This window comes from Cannabis sativa, chromosome 2 (genome assembly GCF_029168945.1).
Source record: "Cannabis sativa cultivar Pink pepper isolate KNU-18-1 chromosome 2, ASM2916894v1, whole genome shotgun sequence".
NCBI classification, from domain to species: Eukaryota; Viridiplantae; Streptophyta; class Magnoliopsida; order Rosales; family Cannabaceae; genus Cannabis; species Cannabis sativa.
Window position 1 is genome coordinate 51,403,182 of NC_083602.1, and position 19,173 is coordinate 51,422,354.

A 19,173-nucleotide genomic window follows, 5' to 3' on the forward strand; every position below is an offset into this window, starting at 1 on the left:
GTTAAAATAAATAAAAATTCTATTCCATTTTATACTTTATTATACTATAGTAATTTTATCACGTTATTTCATAATTTTTATCAAATAAAAGAATAGAAATTTCATTCTATTTCTATATTCTTATTACTTTTTTTTTTTAAGAAAAATGTCTCAACCACCAAATACCAAAAGCAACAGGCACTATACTAAGGTGGGGGTGAGGATTTATTCAAAGATAGCATCAACTATCAACTAATTCTGAATACAATTGTAATTTTTTGAACACCAAATAATATTACTACGTGCCAACAAAGTAAGTTTGACCAAAATATAAACAACACCATTACAAGATCTATTATAATGGATAAAACTAACAAATTAAACTTATTACAAAGATCAATAATATCATATAATAAAGACCTATATTCTCATTACTATATTACTATCATTCCTATTCTATTTTCATTTTGTAACCATACCCCAATATTAATTGCTTTTGCATAATTGTTATTAATAATATTATATATATGTATTATCAATATTGAATATAGATGAACCATTTTCTAAACTAAACATTATTATTATTATTTAGTCTATATAGGGTGGTCAACAATATGAATTATTATTGTGAATAATAAATTACATATTTGTCAAAAATATGAGAGGACTAATTAACTATAGTCCACTTCGCATCATATAGTATGACTTTGCAAGAACTGAGTGCACTACATAGTCGAAAACCAATGAACCGACCAATTTTATTAATTTGTGGACTTGGTTGAATTGAAGTTCACAAAATATCTAACAAATATGTATATATTATTGTTATTATTATTGTTGTTATAGGACCCAAAATGAAATAATTTTGATCACAAGGGTCCCATCCCATGCATATATATAATTCAATTATTACCTTTGAATGGAGCACTAGAGTTGGTCCCGCATTTTACAGCTCATAAAAGCAATATTCGTCTACAAATATTATGATTAATTTTTTAATTATTTTTTTTTTTGAAATTAGAAATTTTTCGTTAAACAGCAAACATTCTAATAAAATGAGTAATACAATTGTCAACAAAAGAGAAAAATTACTTATCTTTGCCAAATGATGGGCTACTTTATTCCCCTCACGAGAAATAAAGCAACAAGAATTAACTTAAGAACTAAAAGAATTTAGATATCACCAATAATAAGACTGGATAATTTGTTGCCCTTGTTCACCACCATTGGAGCTTGTCTGCTAATCAAAGAGAAAACGACCCACATAAGAACTGACTGAATTCAAAGACCAATTAGTCTCTCTATACCTATATTTATTCAGTTCAAACTAAGTGATCCGCATAACAGTAGCAAAAGCCTCAATTTTCACTAATGGGAAATTTTTCGAAGATGATGGGAAGCAAATCCTCGCACTTAGAGCACACCACTAAATAACTTTAGAAGTCCAAATCGTATTTTCCCAACACAGAACTGAATAAGGGCAGCCAAAATGAGCACGAGTAATATATTTCGTGTCCTCTCCACACCGGAAACATCTAGAAGAAACCTTGATTCTCCTATGATGAAGCACATGAGACACTAGAAGAATATTGTGGACAACCTTCATAAGAAATTTTTTATTTTGGATGGGTTATGAAGCTGCCACATTTTCCTCCACCATTTGGCCTTAACTGAGCTAGAAATAGAAATATCATGAGAGGCTTCTATTATAGCATGGTACCCCGACTTAACACTATACTCACCATACAAAGTGAAATGCCACATAATTTGGTCAGCAATATCACGAAAATTGAGAAGAATGTCGAAATTTTGATTACAATATCCACTTCTCAAAAGATTTGTTTGAGATAATCAATATTCAAATGCCCATCAGTGGTGAAATTCTTTACCCGCCATAAAGGGCCAAGAACTTCTAGGTTTGTGAAAGGATGAAACGTAGACAAATGGGGGAGCCAAGGGTCATATGTTGGATGAGTTTGAGACTCATCACCAACTCTCCATCTAATGCCAACTCCAACACCTCCTGCTCCAAAGAGTACTACACCACACAAAGGAAATACCACCCTTCTTTTCCACATGAAGAGAATCACCATTTTTAAAATAGTTAGCTTTGAGCACTCTAGCCATGAGACAAGTTGGGTGAGTCAAAAGACATCACCCTTGTTTTGCAACCAAGGCTTGATTAAATATTTCAAGATTACTAAAACCCAATCCCTTCATGTTTAGGCACACAAAGATCTTCCTACTTCTTCCAATGCATCTTATGTTTATCATCTGTTGAACCCCACCAAAAAGAGCCACCATTGAACAGGCCACCATCGCTTCCATATCCTGACACATGAATTTAGGTAACACAAAAATACTCATAGCATACATAGGGATAGAAAGCGCAGCAACCTTGATAAAAACTTTTTTACCCCTAGTTGAGAGAAGATTACCTTTCCACACTTAAAAGTTTTTTTCAAACCCGATCTTTAATATCCTCAAACATCGCCTTCTTCTTTCTGCCAATAGTAAAAGGAAATCCAAGGTACTTTGACATCGCTGAACACACATACAACCCCATAACATCCTTAATGTCTTGCTTCACAGCAACAGGAACACTAGGACTAAAATGTTAGAAATAATTGGGGTCACAACTGTATATATAAAATGTGTGTTGGGTCATCAAATAAATAAGTCAAATTTATGTGGTCTATTTTGGAATAAAGTTTATGACTTAAGGGCATGATTGTCATGATTTTAATATGTGGATACCAATTAGAGATTTTCCAAGGTTAACAAATTGACTAGAAGCCTTCTCATAAGTGCATAGAACATACAACAAGGCTTGACATTCAACAATAGAAGCCTTACAAAAAATTACACTATCATTCGCGAAAAATAAGTGACTAATACGAGGCCCTCTATTGCTTGACAACCTAACAAGAACACCCTCTTCCCAGCCCAAACTACAAGTTTTGACAAGCCCTCGACACAAATAAGAAATAAATAGGAAGAAAGTGGGCAACCTTGTCTTAAATTGTGAGTTGAAACAACATGGCCCCCAGAAGTACCATTAATGATGAAAGAAAACTGAGGACTTTTAATACTTCTAAGAATAAATTCGCGCCAAACTGCATAGAACCCCATAGCCTTCATCATAGAGTCCAAGAAAGACCACTCTACCCTATCATAAGTCTTACTCATATCCAACTTAACACTCATCCACAATTTATCACCATTATTATGCTTCTTCATAGAATAGAGAGTCTCAAATTTCATGATGGTATTATCAAAAAACTAATCGTCCAGGCACAAAGGCACTTCGAGTCTTAGAAATAACTAAATGAATGGTTGCTTTGAACTAGAAAGCCAAGGCCTTAGTAATCACTTTGACATTGCAAAGACTAATCAAACGATACTCAAAAATCTTGGATGGATGAGTAACTTTAGGAATGAGAACCACATTTGTCTTTTTTAAATTTCCCATCTCAACACCATTATTAAGAACATTCACACACAACACCACCACAAAATTCTTTACTGTCTCCCAATTAGACTGGTAAACACTAGCATGAAAACCATCAAGGCATGGCGCCTTGGTACCAACAAAGAACATTTGAGGTGTGTCTATATTTGGGTGAAAATGATACACTGTCAGTTATTGTTTCTGCTCATTTGTTTTGTGCGGAGTTAGAAAAATTGTTGAGAGTGCTAAGAGCCCACAAGCCTGCTATTGGGTGGACTCTTGTTGATATTAAAGGAATCAGTCCCTCTATTCCGATGCACAAGATCCACCTAAAACCTGATAGCAAACCTTCTATTGATGCTCAATGGAGGTTGAATCTGTTGGTAATATTTTACCAGGATCTAGATTTACTACCATGTATGTTTCATTAACATCCTAATATGAATTCTAAAACAATAAAATAAACACATATAAAGTTTAGGAAACCTTACATTGGGTGCAGCGAAATATAATGACTCCATTCGTTCAGATCTCTAGCCCTTGATTCTTTTCTGTAGCAGAACATAATCAAGATATGAACCTGGATCTCTTTCTCTCCTTATTTGATGCTGATTCTCATTCTTGTTGATTGCATTTTACACAATCTTCCACACTATAATTGAGATACCACTTGATGTGTGTGGGCACTACTCTATCACTAGGGTATTTCAAAATTGAAGAGAAGAAAAGAGAAGAAGAGGGTGGCGGCTTGGAGGCTTAGGTTTTTCTCTGAAAGAAATAAGATGCAAGTCTTAGTTTCCTGAAGCCATCACTTTCTATTTATAGAAAGCCATCTAGGTTTAGGTTAGAATTGTATGGCATTAAAATAGTAAAAATATAAATGGTAAAATGCTTGCATAGTGGCCAGCCATGATTAGGATAATGGGCCTCACTTCGCAATTTTGCCATTTTGTCATTTCTCAATCCCATTTTCTCAAAAATGTCAATTTTCCAATTTAACCATTTAAATGTCAATTCCAATTATTTAATAAATAAAAATTAATTATTAAATCATATTGTCATTTAATATATTTATTAATTAGACATATAAAGTCTCTTAATTAATAAATAAACCTAGAATCTCTTTTCTTTACAATTTTGCCCTTGCTTAGTGAAAATTCATAAAGTAGACATATTCTAACTTTAGAATTATAATTGATTAATTTAAAATCAATTAACTGAGTCTTACAAGCAGTATAGTCTCAACTAGTATGGGGACCATGGGCCTATATAACCGAGCTTCTAATAAGTCGAACCGAATTTACCAAGTAAATTCCCTAACTTATTAATTCCTTATTGAATCCACACTTAGAACTTGGAATTGCACTCTCAGTCATATAGAACGCTCTATATGTTCCACGATATAGATACGCTATTAGTTATCCATTGTTATAATCCTAATTTGATCAATGACCCTCTAATAGATGATCTACATTGAATAGGAACTAAATTACCGTTACACCTTGAATGTATTTTATCCTTAAAACACTTAGCTCCATATAAATGATATTTTAGCGAAGTGAAATGAGAGCTCAACCATTTATCTCTGTTTAGCCAAGCTCGAAGGATATCATCGTTTCACTTCTAAATTCCTATAGAAGTTATAGACTCCATATTTATGCTAGCACTCCCACTAATTTATACTATCATGTTTCCAAAATGTATGTATCACCCTGACTGTTCAAAAGTAGGCGTAACTAACAAATCAAAGAACATATGTAATACTCTTGAGATCGAACCTAACCATATCAGGATTAAGATCATTTGATCTAGGATCAACAAGTGATATTGAATTGAATAGATATTACGGTAAATTTTAACAAATCTAATCAAAGTTCAATATCGGTCCCTTCCGATGTATACTCCATACATCCGATACTGGTAAACTTTGCCAATGCCCTGAAAAAGAAATAACACTTATCCAAGGTGTAAGAATACCTATCGCTGGTTATATCATGCCAGTCTAAATCCAGTGAACTGAAAAATCAGGGAATAAACTTTCGAACATATAATTAAGATTATATTCCACTCTGCTGACAACACTATAATCATTAACAAATTCACATGTTCTGGACTTAAATATAATTCATACATTATATATAATCATGAAATAAATCATGTGAACCATGCAACATAAAATGTTATTTCTGATCTTTATTAATAAGTAAATCTGATTATATTAAAATGGGTTTTATTTAAGGCACAAAACCCAACAAACTCCCACTTGCACTAATATAAAACAAAATGTGCATTTCAAATAATCTCAACACCTTGATATACAAATCAAGTGTAGTAGTAGTATACTCCTCGTGATAGGATCTGACAGGTTGAATTAACCACAACCTTTTCTCCACCATTACTCTTCCTTAATCACAAAATCCTTGATAATGTGAAATTCCTCTCTATATGTCTACTCTCTTGGGATACTGGATTCTATACTTTTGGCAACTACTTTTTGGTTATTCAGGAAGTAACAGTAGTAGTTAAGACAAGTTGGAACGGTGCCACAAATGTATAGAACTTTCCTTAGACTGATAAGTACCTTTCCTGCATCTTTAACATTCAGTCTCTCTCTAGTAGACTAAGAGACTTCAGATAGGTTTTTACACTTCTCCAAAATCACTACCCCCAGAGTAATCACCATCTTATCAGCAGACTTTCTAGCACAAAGGCAAGTCTCAAAATCTGATGTGGTGTAGTGTAAGAGTTTTAAACACACCCTTATCGACTAACATATAGTTCCTCTTCTTAATCTTAAGATTTACTTGATTGTCTTCCAATGTTCCTCTCTTGGATTAATCTGATGCCTACTCATTACTCCCACTCAACAACAGGTGTCTGGTCTAAGGCATACTAAAGCATATCTGAGACCTCTTACTGTTGATTTAAGAAATTCTTTGATGGCTTTATCTTTTCTGGAATAGTTGAGACTTTTCCTTAGATAAATAAAATCTTTGTCTAGAAGTCAAGAAGATTCTATAGATTGCCATTAAAAAGAAAATACTTCATCATCTTACTAAAGTAAGTTACTTGCATTAGAGTAAGTAATTATCAGGTATACCACAAGCCATAGGTTTAGATAAACTCAAACCTATAATACTATGAACAGGAAATTTTGTTAAGTCCATTGAATAGACTTACAAATGAAAATTTACTTTCTTGTCCTTGTAATAGAAAACTTTAGGTTACTCCATGTGAATGGATCAAACCATAGTTGTCTTGACTTTTCTTCTTAATTTCTTATCTTGACAATCTATTACTTGTTTAAACTCACAGTGGATTTTAATCACTAGTGTCTTCCAAGTCATAATAAGTGAAGTTCCTTGAAACTCTCCCACTACGACAAGGTACCGTGAATTATGTCTTAAGAAACTAAATGGTATTGACCTCTTCGGTTGTGTCAAGACAACAGAGGCAGTGTGATCGTCATATGTCAAATAAGATGATAGAACACTTTTGGAATCAAGAAAAAAATTATCTCCTTTATTTGCTACTTTATTTTCAGACTTAGTCATTTTCTTAGAAAATTAGTATTTGTTTAAACAAACACTTTCTTATCTATTGACTATGGGATGTTCCACCCCTAATCACTTAGAATAGCTAACAAACATGCAAACCATGGTTAACATTTCTAGCTTTTCTTAAGATTTCGATTAGGTCATCCATGAATCTAGTAATGGTTTACACTAAGTACCCAACCATTGCATCATTCTGAAGTTGTATTACCATAGAAGGATTTAGGCAACGACTAGTAACTAATCATCAATATGCAAATCGAATTTCTGGGGAGGTAAGTTTGGATATTGTTATCCTAAAATTGGCATTCTGACGTGGCATCACAAGAATGGTGACACGTGGCATCTACTTAGAGCACCTGGTCAGATCAACATGTCGAGCAGGATGCCTCGCTGGCATGTCCATAATGAAATACTCAACGAGCCGTGCAGAATGAGCAACACTTAGCGAATTCAACCAAGCACTTCGTGAGTCACCAGCTCAATCCCTATAACTCAGGGATCAACTTGCGTGGATGTGGCACACACACGATCCCACTATCACTATATCACTGTATTCAGCCTCAATCCCACAATCCTAGCATTCAGCATTGATCACACGATCTTTCTGCTTATGCGCTTTGTAACGAGAGAGGGAACTTCTTCCTCCTCAAGTTTCCTGCCCTATAAATAGTGAGAAATGTTCACTGGGCTAGGGAGATCGATCAAAAACTGTAAAATAGAGATCATACGCCGAAACGCTATAAGCTAAGGCTATCTAATAATTATATATTTAGAGATACTATTGTAAGAGCTATAAGAAAAGGAATTTTCTTCCTTATTCTTAAGTTAATACAACTAACGAGGATTAGGCTATTACCGAACTGCTCGGAGCTGAACCTCTATAAAATTTATGTGTCTTCTTATTATTATTATTGCTTTACTACGTATTCATATTATGACATATCGTTTATCGCTTATCAAAAAGACTCATTGTCGTTGGCTAAAAGCGAAGTCAACATTTTGGTGCTTTCATTGAGAGAAGAATCACAGATCGCTGTTTCGACACGATGGTGCAAACTCGTTGGCTAAAATGAAATTTTTGTAATGAATTTTGAAGAATAAAGAAGAGATACTATATGTGAGTGTGTCTATAAATAATCTTGTGATCGATCTCATCAGGCTCATGATTTTCTTTTTTAGCGGAACTTAATCAAGCTCTCTCTCTCTATATATATCTTTATATATTAAAAGTGCCTATCTAACGGCATTTCTTGGTTTAACATTCTTGGTTTAACAGAATATACTTAAAAATAAAAGAATATTCTGTTAAATTTAACGATTAGGTTTGATCTCCCGTTAAAAAATAAACCCAATAATTAAACCCAAAAAATTAAACAATCTTTTAAATAAACAATCTTTTAAATATTAATAATCTCTTTTTAAACCCAATAATTAAACCCAAAAAATTAAACAATCTTTTAAATAAACAATCTTTTAAATATTAATAATCTCTTTTTAAATTAAAAAAATCATCTTAGCCACATATCTCTCTAACAAACCTATCTGGGAGAATATTAATAATTTTTTTATTTATTTTTTAAAAAATAAAAATCTAGATAAAATATCTAGAAAAGATAATATAAAAGAAGATTGATTGTGTTGGCTTAGAAATTTTTGGGCTTGGGCTTAAAAAAATAATTAAAAAAAAAAGATGAAATGGGCTGTAATTAGTAATTTGCAAAGAATGTGAAAGTCTATAAATATATAGTTGTGTAGCTTTTATTAGATATGAAATGAAATAATAGAACTTTTTTCAATTAGAAGATTAATGTACATTTTACTATTAATAACATACATTATTATAACACAACTATGTTTTACTTACTAAATATACTGACACATATTTTATTTTTATAAAACAAATCATTCAAATAATTATACTATTTTAATTATTAATTAAAATAAAAAACTAAAATATTAAATAAAACTAACACTACGTGGCTTGACACGTAACAATCAACTAGTATATATATATATATTTATATTGTGTAGTGTTAAAAATTGGATAATATAAAAAATATATATATATACTTTTTCATTTGTCAATTAATCTTAAATAAAACTTATATATCTTACCATATATACCTTACTTTCTATAAATATATATATATATATATTCTATATAAAGTGTGCCTATATAACTGAAATTCTTGGTTTTTGAGAAATTTATGGGTGACTTTTAATTTTTATTTAATAAAATAATAAAATATTATTTATATATAATAAAATAATAATAAAACAAATCTCATTAATATTTGAACTGATATTTAGGTCACTTTTAATTTTTATTTAATAAAATAATAAAATATTATTTATATATAATAAAATAATAATAAAACAAATTCTATTAATATTTGAACTGATATTTAGTGCTAAATATTCGAGAATCACAACACATTTAAAAAAAAAAAAAAAAAAAAAAAACCCGGGATTTGATACTCTGAGACTCTCAATTGAAAAAAAAAAGTAATATGCTCATCAAATTTGTATTTATTTTTAAACATGGTGAAAAAATGAATTATCTTTCATATTATTCAACAGAGTAAAACAAGTTTTATATTGGTGTACTATTCAACAACTTTGTCAAGAATTCTTGTAAGTTGTAACCACAAAATTGCCAAGTCAAACCAACACTTTCATTGCAATATTCACAGACTAACTACAAAATTATTTCATAGCATTTACAGAACCGCACACCCCCAATCATCTTTAATATGGACGTATCAGAAGCCAGATCATTAACCTAAATTGGTTAGTTCTATTATATTTTGGAACAAATCGTCTATAATATAAAAAACCCATCATACTTGTATCTTGAAACATTCTTCAGGAACCAAGATTTTAAAACACAATTGTTACCTCCTTAAGGTCAACCCACTCCCAAGTCTCATTTGCTGTATTTATATCATAGACCAAAGCATGCCTGCCCTGTAAATAATAAGAAAATCAAACGTGGTTTAAATCTCAAGGCAATAGAGCCTTTTCCGTTAAATCTCAAAGATACATAAATATACAAGATAAAAAAGCCAATCTAAGAAGTGGGTGCCACGTTAAAGCTAAGGAAACATTAAGCAACTGTTAGGCTTGTTTTACAATTTATGGTGTTTTAAAAGAACATATCGAAACAGAAACACATACAAAAACCTCCACATCATTTAATTTTTTTTAAGGTAGTGTTCAACTAGGAGATCTAACGAGTTTCGCCCCTTCGCTAATGGCTTCTAAGAGTTCAAATTCCAGTATTGTATAAATCTTCAATTTGTTCTATTTCTTATATTAAATGAAATTTTGCTACTTTTTTTTTTAATTTACAACTTTATTGTTTATATATTATTAGGGACATTCATAGAAATCAGGGTTTCTTTGAAATATACAATTAATGAGCATTACTTTTTGATCATAGTGTGTTTTCCATGGCTAAAAACCTCAATAATCTCTATCATTTGATATCAAATAAAATAAAATTATCATGATGTATACATTATGGTTATTTAATGAGTAATATGTGTGTGGAAATTGTCAAGCTGATATTTAGAATTGTTTATAATTGAATTGTTTCTTTGTCAAAATTAATATTAAGTATATTTATATGTTTATAAGTTTATCTATTTTCTCTTAGATCAATTATGCTCATATAGCAATAGAATCATACTCATATAGACATGTTATTTTCATTTTGTAATTTAGATCTTCTTAGTCATTATTTAGTTCACTTAAACCTTTTCCGATTATGCTAACTGAAGTTTTGTTTCTTTTAGGTACTTCATTACAAAGATCTGTATTACATGTATTGTTTGTTTTTGACTATGAGGAGGTGGATTTCTTTATTGGGAAACATATAGCGTGATAAATTATTGTTCATATATTTAATAATTTTTTTTGATTAATGAGATTCATATATATAAATGTGTATATTGAATTCTTTATTCAAATAATTATTTTTTATTTTTACGTGATTATTTATTGTTCTTTATTCAAATAATCTCACCTAATAACTAATAATGTTTTTCCTTTAATTTTTTATTATATTACTTTCAAATAACATAAAAAAACTAGCATAAAATTTAGTATACGTGTAGTTTTTGCTAGTATATATATATATATGTATATTCAAAGACTTTTTTTTTTCCTTTTGGAAAACAATATTCAAAGACTTTATATTTATACTACAAAGATTCCGAAACAAGCAAAAGAAAAAACAAGTAATAAACAAAACTAGTGTATTCCCACTACCTGATTAAAATATTCCAATGCATGAATGTGCATTATTCTGTATCTCTATATATATACTAACTAGATTATATATCATATATACATATGAATTATGATATTCCCATATAACCCTCAAATTCAGCTTGGCTGTCTTAGAAAAAAAAAAGACCAAGCATTATAATGCCTGCGGGCGTATATATATAGGGTATATTAGAGAGGGAACTATAGATATTGATCCCATATCTATATATATTATATAAATATATACATATAAATACACTATATACATAGTTCTTCGAATAAGACAACCTGAAAACATGATATGCTGAAAGGGGGATCTCTTGGGTAATGTAGGACACACAAATATATAATGCATGTACATAAGTTGTTTGTACATATAAAGAACTATATTAGGGAAATTTAATTTTCTATACTTAGAAAATCAAAAAATTTAATTTCTAAACCAATAATTTAAACCCTAAAAAAACTATACTTTTTTTTCAAAACCCCAAAAATACCCCCCTCACAATATTCTCTCTCTCTGCATCATCTCTCTCTCCCCTCTATCTCACCCCAACCGCCCACCCTCACCCGAACCACCCTCACCCACCCACGTCAACCCCAACGCCGATCACCACCCTCACCCCCGTCGACCATGACCCCAACCCCTCCGACCCCAACCCGTCCGACCCTCTCAAACTTTTTTTTTTTCCTGCGATTTGAGAGAGGGAAGAAGACAGAGGTCCGATGGTCGAACCTTGGGGTCCGATGGGTCCGACCAATCGGACCCATCGGACCCCAAGGTCCGACCGTCTTTTAATTTTTTTTTTTTTTTTTTTTTTTTTTTTTTTTTTTTGCGATTTGAGAGAGAGAGGAAGAAAGAGGTCAAGATGGTCGGACCTTGGGGTCCGATGGGTCCGACCAATCGGACCCATCGGACCCCAAGGTCCGACCGTCTGTGAAAATTTTTTTTTCCTACGATTTGAGAGAGAGAGGGGAAGAGAGAGGTCCGATGGTCGGACCTTGGGGTCCGATGGGTCCGATTGGTCGGACCCCATTGGACCCCATGGTCCGACCATCGGACCTGGGGTGTGGGATTCTTGGGAACGGCCGAGATAGAGAGAGAGAGAGAAAGATGTTTGGGGGTATTTTTGGGGTTTTGAAAAAAAAAGTATAGTTTTTTTAGGGTTTAAATTATTGGTTTAGAAATCAAATTTTTTGATTTTCTAAGTATAGAAAATCAAATTTCCCATATATTATTATGTTATGCTGCAGGGAATTTTGGGTGATTGGGAAAAAGTTTGAAGTGGTTTGGCCAGAGAGAAAAGAAAAATGCAGAAATGATCAAGGCTTCCTTTGGGCCAAAAAAAATTGAAAATTAATTAATGGACTAGATAATAAGGAGGTGATAAGAAAGACTTAAGTTAATTAGAAATAAATATAATTTTTATTTGTTTGATATTTTGATGAAAATTAGAGAATATAGAGATTCTTTTTGTAAGACTAAATAATTATCTTTACATTTTTTATTTTATCTAATGACTTTTATTTTTAATTTCTATTGTTTTTTAACATATTAAAAATTATAATTAGAGAATGGAGAGATTCTTTTTATAAGACTATATGTTATATTTACATTTTTTATATTTTATCTAATGATTTTTATTCTTAATTTATATTGTTTTTTAACATATAAAAAATATATATAATTTTCTTTATTTAATTTAATATACATATTTTTATATTTGTGTTATCAATACACCGTAGATAATAAATAGTCTACTAGGGTTTTTGGTTTCCTAAATCCTTAGCTTGTCTTTTTTCTCTGGCTAGGTTCACCCCGATCTTTTTTGGGCTTAGGTGTATGCTTGGTCAGGATTTGTAGTTTTGCTATGTGATTAGATTTTTATTATTGGGATTAGTCTTATCTCTGTGACATAGTTTTGAGTCTTTGTCTTGTTTCTGTTACATGGTTTTGTTTTATCTTGTTTTGTTTCATTGTTGGATATTTTTCGATGACTCACCATCAAATCACTGGTAGTGGTTAGAAATAATAAGTTCTCTACGACTGAAGGGGTTGTTACTGGTGTGGTTACGTACCTTAATAGTTGAATGCTTAAACTACGAGGTTGAATGAACCTGCTGCAACAGTTTCTACTGTTATGTATTATGAGCGGTAGATAAAACAAAATGTAGGTACTCTTAAGGTTAACTATGATGCTGCAATCTTTTTTCATATAATTTTATTTTAGTTTTTTTTGTCAAACAATCTCAAAATCAGGCAACTGATTAATTAGCTCATTTTTCTAATTCTAATATTGGTCGTGTTTCCAATAAAAAGATGTCTCAATATAATTGCAAACTATTATTTTATCTAATTTTTATCAATAAAATTGCACCAATTCATCAAAAAAAAAATTAATATACATATTTTTTAAGAATCTATTTATTTAATTTTTTCTAAAATTACTCTAAAGTCATTTTTCTTTCTTCTCCTTAATTTTCTCACTTTTTTAAACTTATTTATTAGAACTTAAACCAACAAATACCTTTATTTATTTCCTTTTCAATTCTCTCTCTTTTTTTTTTTAATTTTTTTATTGGTTTTATAATTTTTTTTAACTAATTTTGTTTTATATAGATTTTTAACTAAAATATCCTTTGAACAAAATTCAGCCATACAAAAATTGAAAAAATATCCTTAACAAAAATATATATATACACTGATTTTTTTTTAGCTAAAATCTCTATCGATCAAATATTTTGGAATCATGATCTATTATTATTTTGACAATTAGCTTGAATGTAGTGACGATTACAAGTAAACTATGGTGATAATAACAATTTTAAAATCATATAATAAGTTTTTTTATAAATTTATCAAATAATAGCTTTTTAGATCTCTTATTTGTGTGAGGATTCTTCAATTTCAATTTTTTTTTCTTACTAGGTTTGAAAATATCTTTGTTTACTTTGAAATTGTATGATGAAATTTTCTACAATATTATTATTTTTTTTAGTAACAATAATTTTATGATTTATTAATGATGATTAAACAAAATACAACCGTGTTTCCTAGTTAATTGATTAAAACTATAAAGAATATATCATTATAGGTTGGAAAAGGTTATTGTAGGTATATTTAAAAAACATGTTTAGTCAATTCATATACCGCAATGAGAACTTAAGAAATTTTTTTGGAAAATTAGACAATAACATTTTCAGCAATTCTGTAAAGCAGAATTTCAACCAAATTAATTTTGTTCCATTGTGATTTATGAGCTTGAAAGTGTTAGAAATGATATGTTTGATTCACCATTAAATCAAAAACTTTATACAAAACTAATTAGTTTAAAATAATTAGTTCATTTATTCTCTTATATATATATATATGCACTCTTAATAAGTATTATTATGAGTATTATTAAAAAAAAATTATAATTTTTCTATCTAATAAAAAAAAACTCTATTTTGTTTACATTATACAGGAAAGGAAAGAAATAAAAAGAAAATGTTTATTTGACAAAAAAATAAGATAAAAAAATTGAGTTTAATTCAAATATTTTTATGCAAACATATTTTTAATTTAGTGTAAAAAAAATATTTTTAAATTTTTTTAATTAAATAGTAAAATTAAGTATAAAAACTCTAATTTTCTTGTATTATTTATTATTGAATCAAAATTTAATGATTTAATATTATTAAAATTAATATTTATAGTTAAAAAATTTTAATAATATAAATATATATAAAAGAGTAATACTCAGTTCATATATATATATATATCGATTATAATTCTATTGGATTTTTCAACCATGGTACAAAAGTGTAATTAATTGAATTGAAGTTGAAAGAACATGGAAATAATGCAAATCTACTTAGTCCCACATATGATGATATCAGTGTATGGTGTCATAATTAAATTAAATAGGTACTCAAATAATGGGGCTGATATTTAGCATTTAGAGCTAGGAAGGCTATTATTATTTCCATATTCTTATTTCTTAGAGTTAATTTTGTCAATTATTCTGTATTGTTAGAATACTACAGGTCAGTAACATGTCATGTCAGCATCATCACCCAACAAAAGTTGTTAGTTTGTTATGCAGACTCATATATCAATAATTACATTTGTAATATTGCTACGTACATACCCATTTATCATGCTATTCACCTCATAATTTCCCAAAATTAAATATATCCACCAAATATAAATGTCACTACAACAATACTTTTCCAATCAAGCTTGAGCTTAATAAATAATATCAATTGATTCAAAAAAAAAAAAATTATTAAAAAATAAATACCTATATAATACGAAGGCAATAATTGAATGTTCATGTTTGAAGGTTAGTTTTTAGTAGGAGAATTACCTCAAAAAAGTATTTTTTAACCCTTTTTTTTTTATTTACGGTTTGAGTTGCTTTGGTAGTTTCTCCAAATTTTAGTTGTGATTTAAATTAGTTTATTAGTTATTATAGGAATTTTTATGTGAAATTCGAAAAAAAGAAAAGAAAAAAAAAACTGTTTTAAAATATAAAAATAAAAAAACTCATTTTTATTATTGTATGAAAGGAAAAATGTGTAATAATTGGATGTAAATTATTCAAGGTTAGTTATTTTATTTTTTACTCACTAACCAATTAAGGATTATTGGAGAAGTCTAGCATAATATTATCAGGCTATCAGCTTTGAATTTAGATATTTTCTCAAAATGACTCATACTGATGGAGTAGGTGAACACTTATATTCAAAAAAAATTCTTATATATTATTCTAATGTGGGACTTGGGTTGGTACGCCAATAATTGTTCCCTCAAACCACGTACTTGTGGCCTCCCCTCCAGCGAAATCATCTTGTACTAATGTAATCACCAATAGATCTTGTCGTCTGAACATTAACATTGTTATGAAGACCTTCGACAGAAGGCACTAAACGTAAATTTCCATCTGGGACTGCTGTAATCACCAACGGGATACGTCGTCTAACCACCATAATATCATGTAGACTTTTGATGCAAGACACCATTAATTCAGTATATTGAATCATGAGATCATATTGAGGGTTTCTCTCACACAACGCAAATGTAGCCCGCTATAGCCCAACTCATGAAACTTTAGCTATAATGTCATTAGTTGGGCCTTGTTCTTTCACTTTGTTGGACTAAAAGCTCACCTTAACTCTTATATTAGCATGATATTATCCGATTTGGATCTAAGCCCTCACGGATTATCTTTGAGTATCCTCCCAAAATGTATTATACTAATGAACACTTACGTTCAAGTTGTCTATTCTTCTAAGGACTTAGGTTGGTACCCTAACTGATTCAAATTAGAGTTTTCTTCCATTTTCATTGAGGTTAGGGTTTCTTTCAATTCAATCTTTAACTTTGAGACCAATTTTACAATTGCTGTACCGAAATATGTTCCATTTTATATTCAGCTCAACCATTTTAAATTTGGTTACGACTCTTGAAATTGTACATCATGAGTTGAATTCAAAAGTTTTGATTTATATTGGAAAACTTACAAAAATACTGGAATTTGAGTTAACTTTTACAAAAAAACTGTCACACGGAAAAGTTTTCAAAAATACTGTGTTTTTTATAAAACACCAGTAAAACACAAAACAGAACAACTCAAAACAGAACAACTCAAAACAACAGTAGAACAACTAAAAAACACCAATAGAACACCATTGAAACTTAACACAGTATACTGCAGTATGAAACTTATAAAAAAAATACAATAAAAAAGTAAAAAATTCTGCCTGACAGTATTTTTGTAAAAAAATGACAAAAGTTAGTATACCATGTCAATTTCCCTAGATCTTTAGAGTAAATTACAGTTAAAATACTTAATATTTTTAATATGTTTCACTCGCCGCCAACCCTAGGTATAGGCGGGTTAGGCCCGTGCCTAAGGCCCACTCATTTTAGGAGTCCAAATAAAAAAAATACCTTTTAAAAATATACATATTTCTTTAATAATTTTTAAAAATACTATTTATCTTTATAGTAAGAGCTCAAAAAAAAAAATTGTCTATAACCCATTTCAACTCAGAGCCGGCCCTGGTTTCACTTTTATATCTAATTAATTTTTGGGAAAAAAACAGAAAAATACAAAAAAGGAAAAAAAAATTACAAAAATACTATGGGCCGGCCCATTAAACATTTATACAGTCCACATACAAATATTTACAAAAATACCACATACACTAAGCCTTCAGCTGTACAGACCGAACGTTGAAGGTGAACATACCTCGATCGTTTCAAAACGGCAAAACAACCAAAATGAAACCAAAACGAGAAAAATATACAACCATTAATTCTGGCGAAATCAACTGGAAAAGAAGACCTGCAATGATCTAAACAGAAAATGACGAAAAAAAAATCAGAAAACTGTGAAGAAACTAAAATTACACATTTGTTTTCTGTATTATTCGATCAAAACAACTCCCCCTAATATCGAAATCCATATTCATGAAATGTAGATCTGTAACAAACAGATCTGGAGCTCCCACTGAATCCAAAACAATATGCTGTGAATTTTTTTTTTAAAAAAATCTCATGAATAATAGATCTACATTATATACAGTTGCATTTTGATTGATTACTGGTTTCCAATGTGGAATATATTTTTTTAAAACACAATAAGAAGAGCAAATTCGAATTAAGGTACAACCAGTTACGTATAAGTCTGTTTATTTTTTGTTTTGGTTGCCTTATAGTTGCATTATCGTTTTATAATAGTTTATATATTATGCATGAATTTAATTTGACGGGGACCAAGAAATAGCAGTTATACATAATAAGTTTTGTGCAAATAGTTGCATATTAGTTTTATAATGAAATAACATATGCAAGTATCAAAACTATAATAAAACTACAAAACAACTCTATACAAACTAAAATACAGGAAAAACTCTTTGAACATCAACATCCATGATAAATCTCATTGTTATCCATTGATGATATAAAAATGGACAAGAAACAACTAGACAAAAAACATATTAAAAAAAATACATACAGAAGGTGTTTACACTATTAAAAAACTATGAAAAAACTATTACAAAATGAAGAAACTGAAATGAAAAACAATAAAACATCTGAAAAAACAAAAATAGAAAAAAAAAAAAAACAACAAAAAAAAAACAAAAATTAAGACTAAACAAACGAAAATGAAAAACTCATAAAAAGAACAAATAAATTAAACTAAAAAATAGAAGCCCTAAAAAACTAAACAAAACTAAAAGAAATGTTAAAATAAAAAACCTAAAATAGTAAAATCGATAAACACAAAATACAATAATGTCAAATATGAAAAAAATTTCAAAAATGGGGGAAACGAAAAAGAAACCGAAAACAAACCTGAGATCGAAGACCAGCTCCATCTTAATCATTTTTTGAGCATCATCTTGATGAATTTTTTCCTGGGCAACCACCTTTGATTTCTTCTTTGGAGGAGCTCACCCACGTTTCAACGATGGAGGAGCAAAATCAGAGTCATCTTCCTCAACTCCATTTTAGAATTTTTCTTCTGAACAGGGGAAGGACGAGTTACAGCCATATTTATATATGGATTAAGAGAAAAATAAAAAGAGAGAAAACAGTTATGGGATTCGGTAATGGGAGTTGAAAAAAAATTGAAGAACAACAAGAAGAGGGAAATCGAGTTGGGATTGTGGAGGGGGAAGTGTTTAGCTATGGAGGTTAATATTTAAAAAAAAAAAAAAAAAAAAAAAAAAAAAAAAAAAAAAAACTGAAAAGAAATGAAAAATAAAAGGAAAAAATAAGAGAAAAAAAAAAGGGAAATGATATATAGAAAGATTGATGTGGTACATCAATCTCACGTGTCAAGAAAGCATTTATTGTGTGTGCATGTGGTACAAATATAAAAAATTAAAGGAAAAGGGTATAAATGTTTAGGTAACCGT

General features: G+C 29.9%; 1 long non-coding RNA gene across 1 annotated transcript; it reads right to left on the reverse strand.

The window, feature by feature from the left end:
* Window positions 1-952: 952 nt before the first annotated feature.
* On the reverse strand, window positions 953-3,262 carry LOC115720815 (uncharacterized). The gene is made up of 2 exons (XR_004012316.2): window positions 2,418-3,262; window positions 953-2,310 (listed from the first exon to the last, which is right to left on the reverse strand). It is a non-coding gene; the product is annotated as an uncharacterized LOC115720815 (long non-coding RNA).
* Window positions 3,263-19,173: the final 15,911 nt, after the last annotated feature.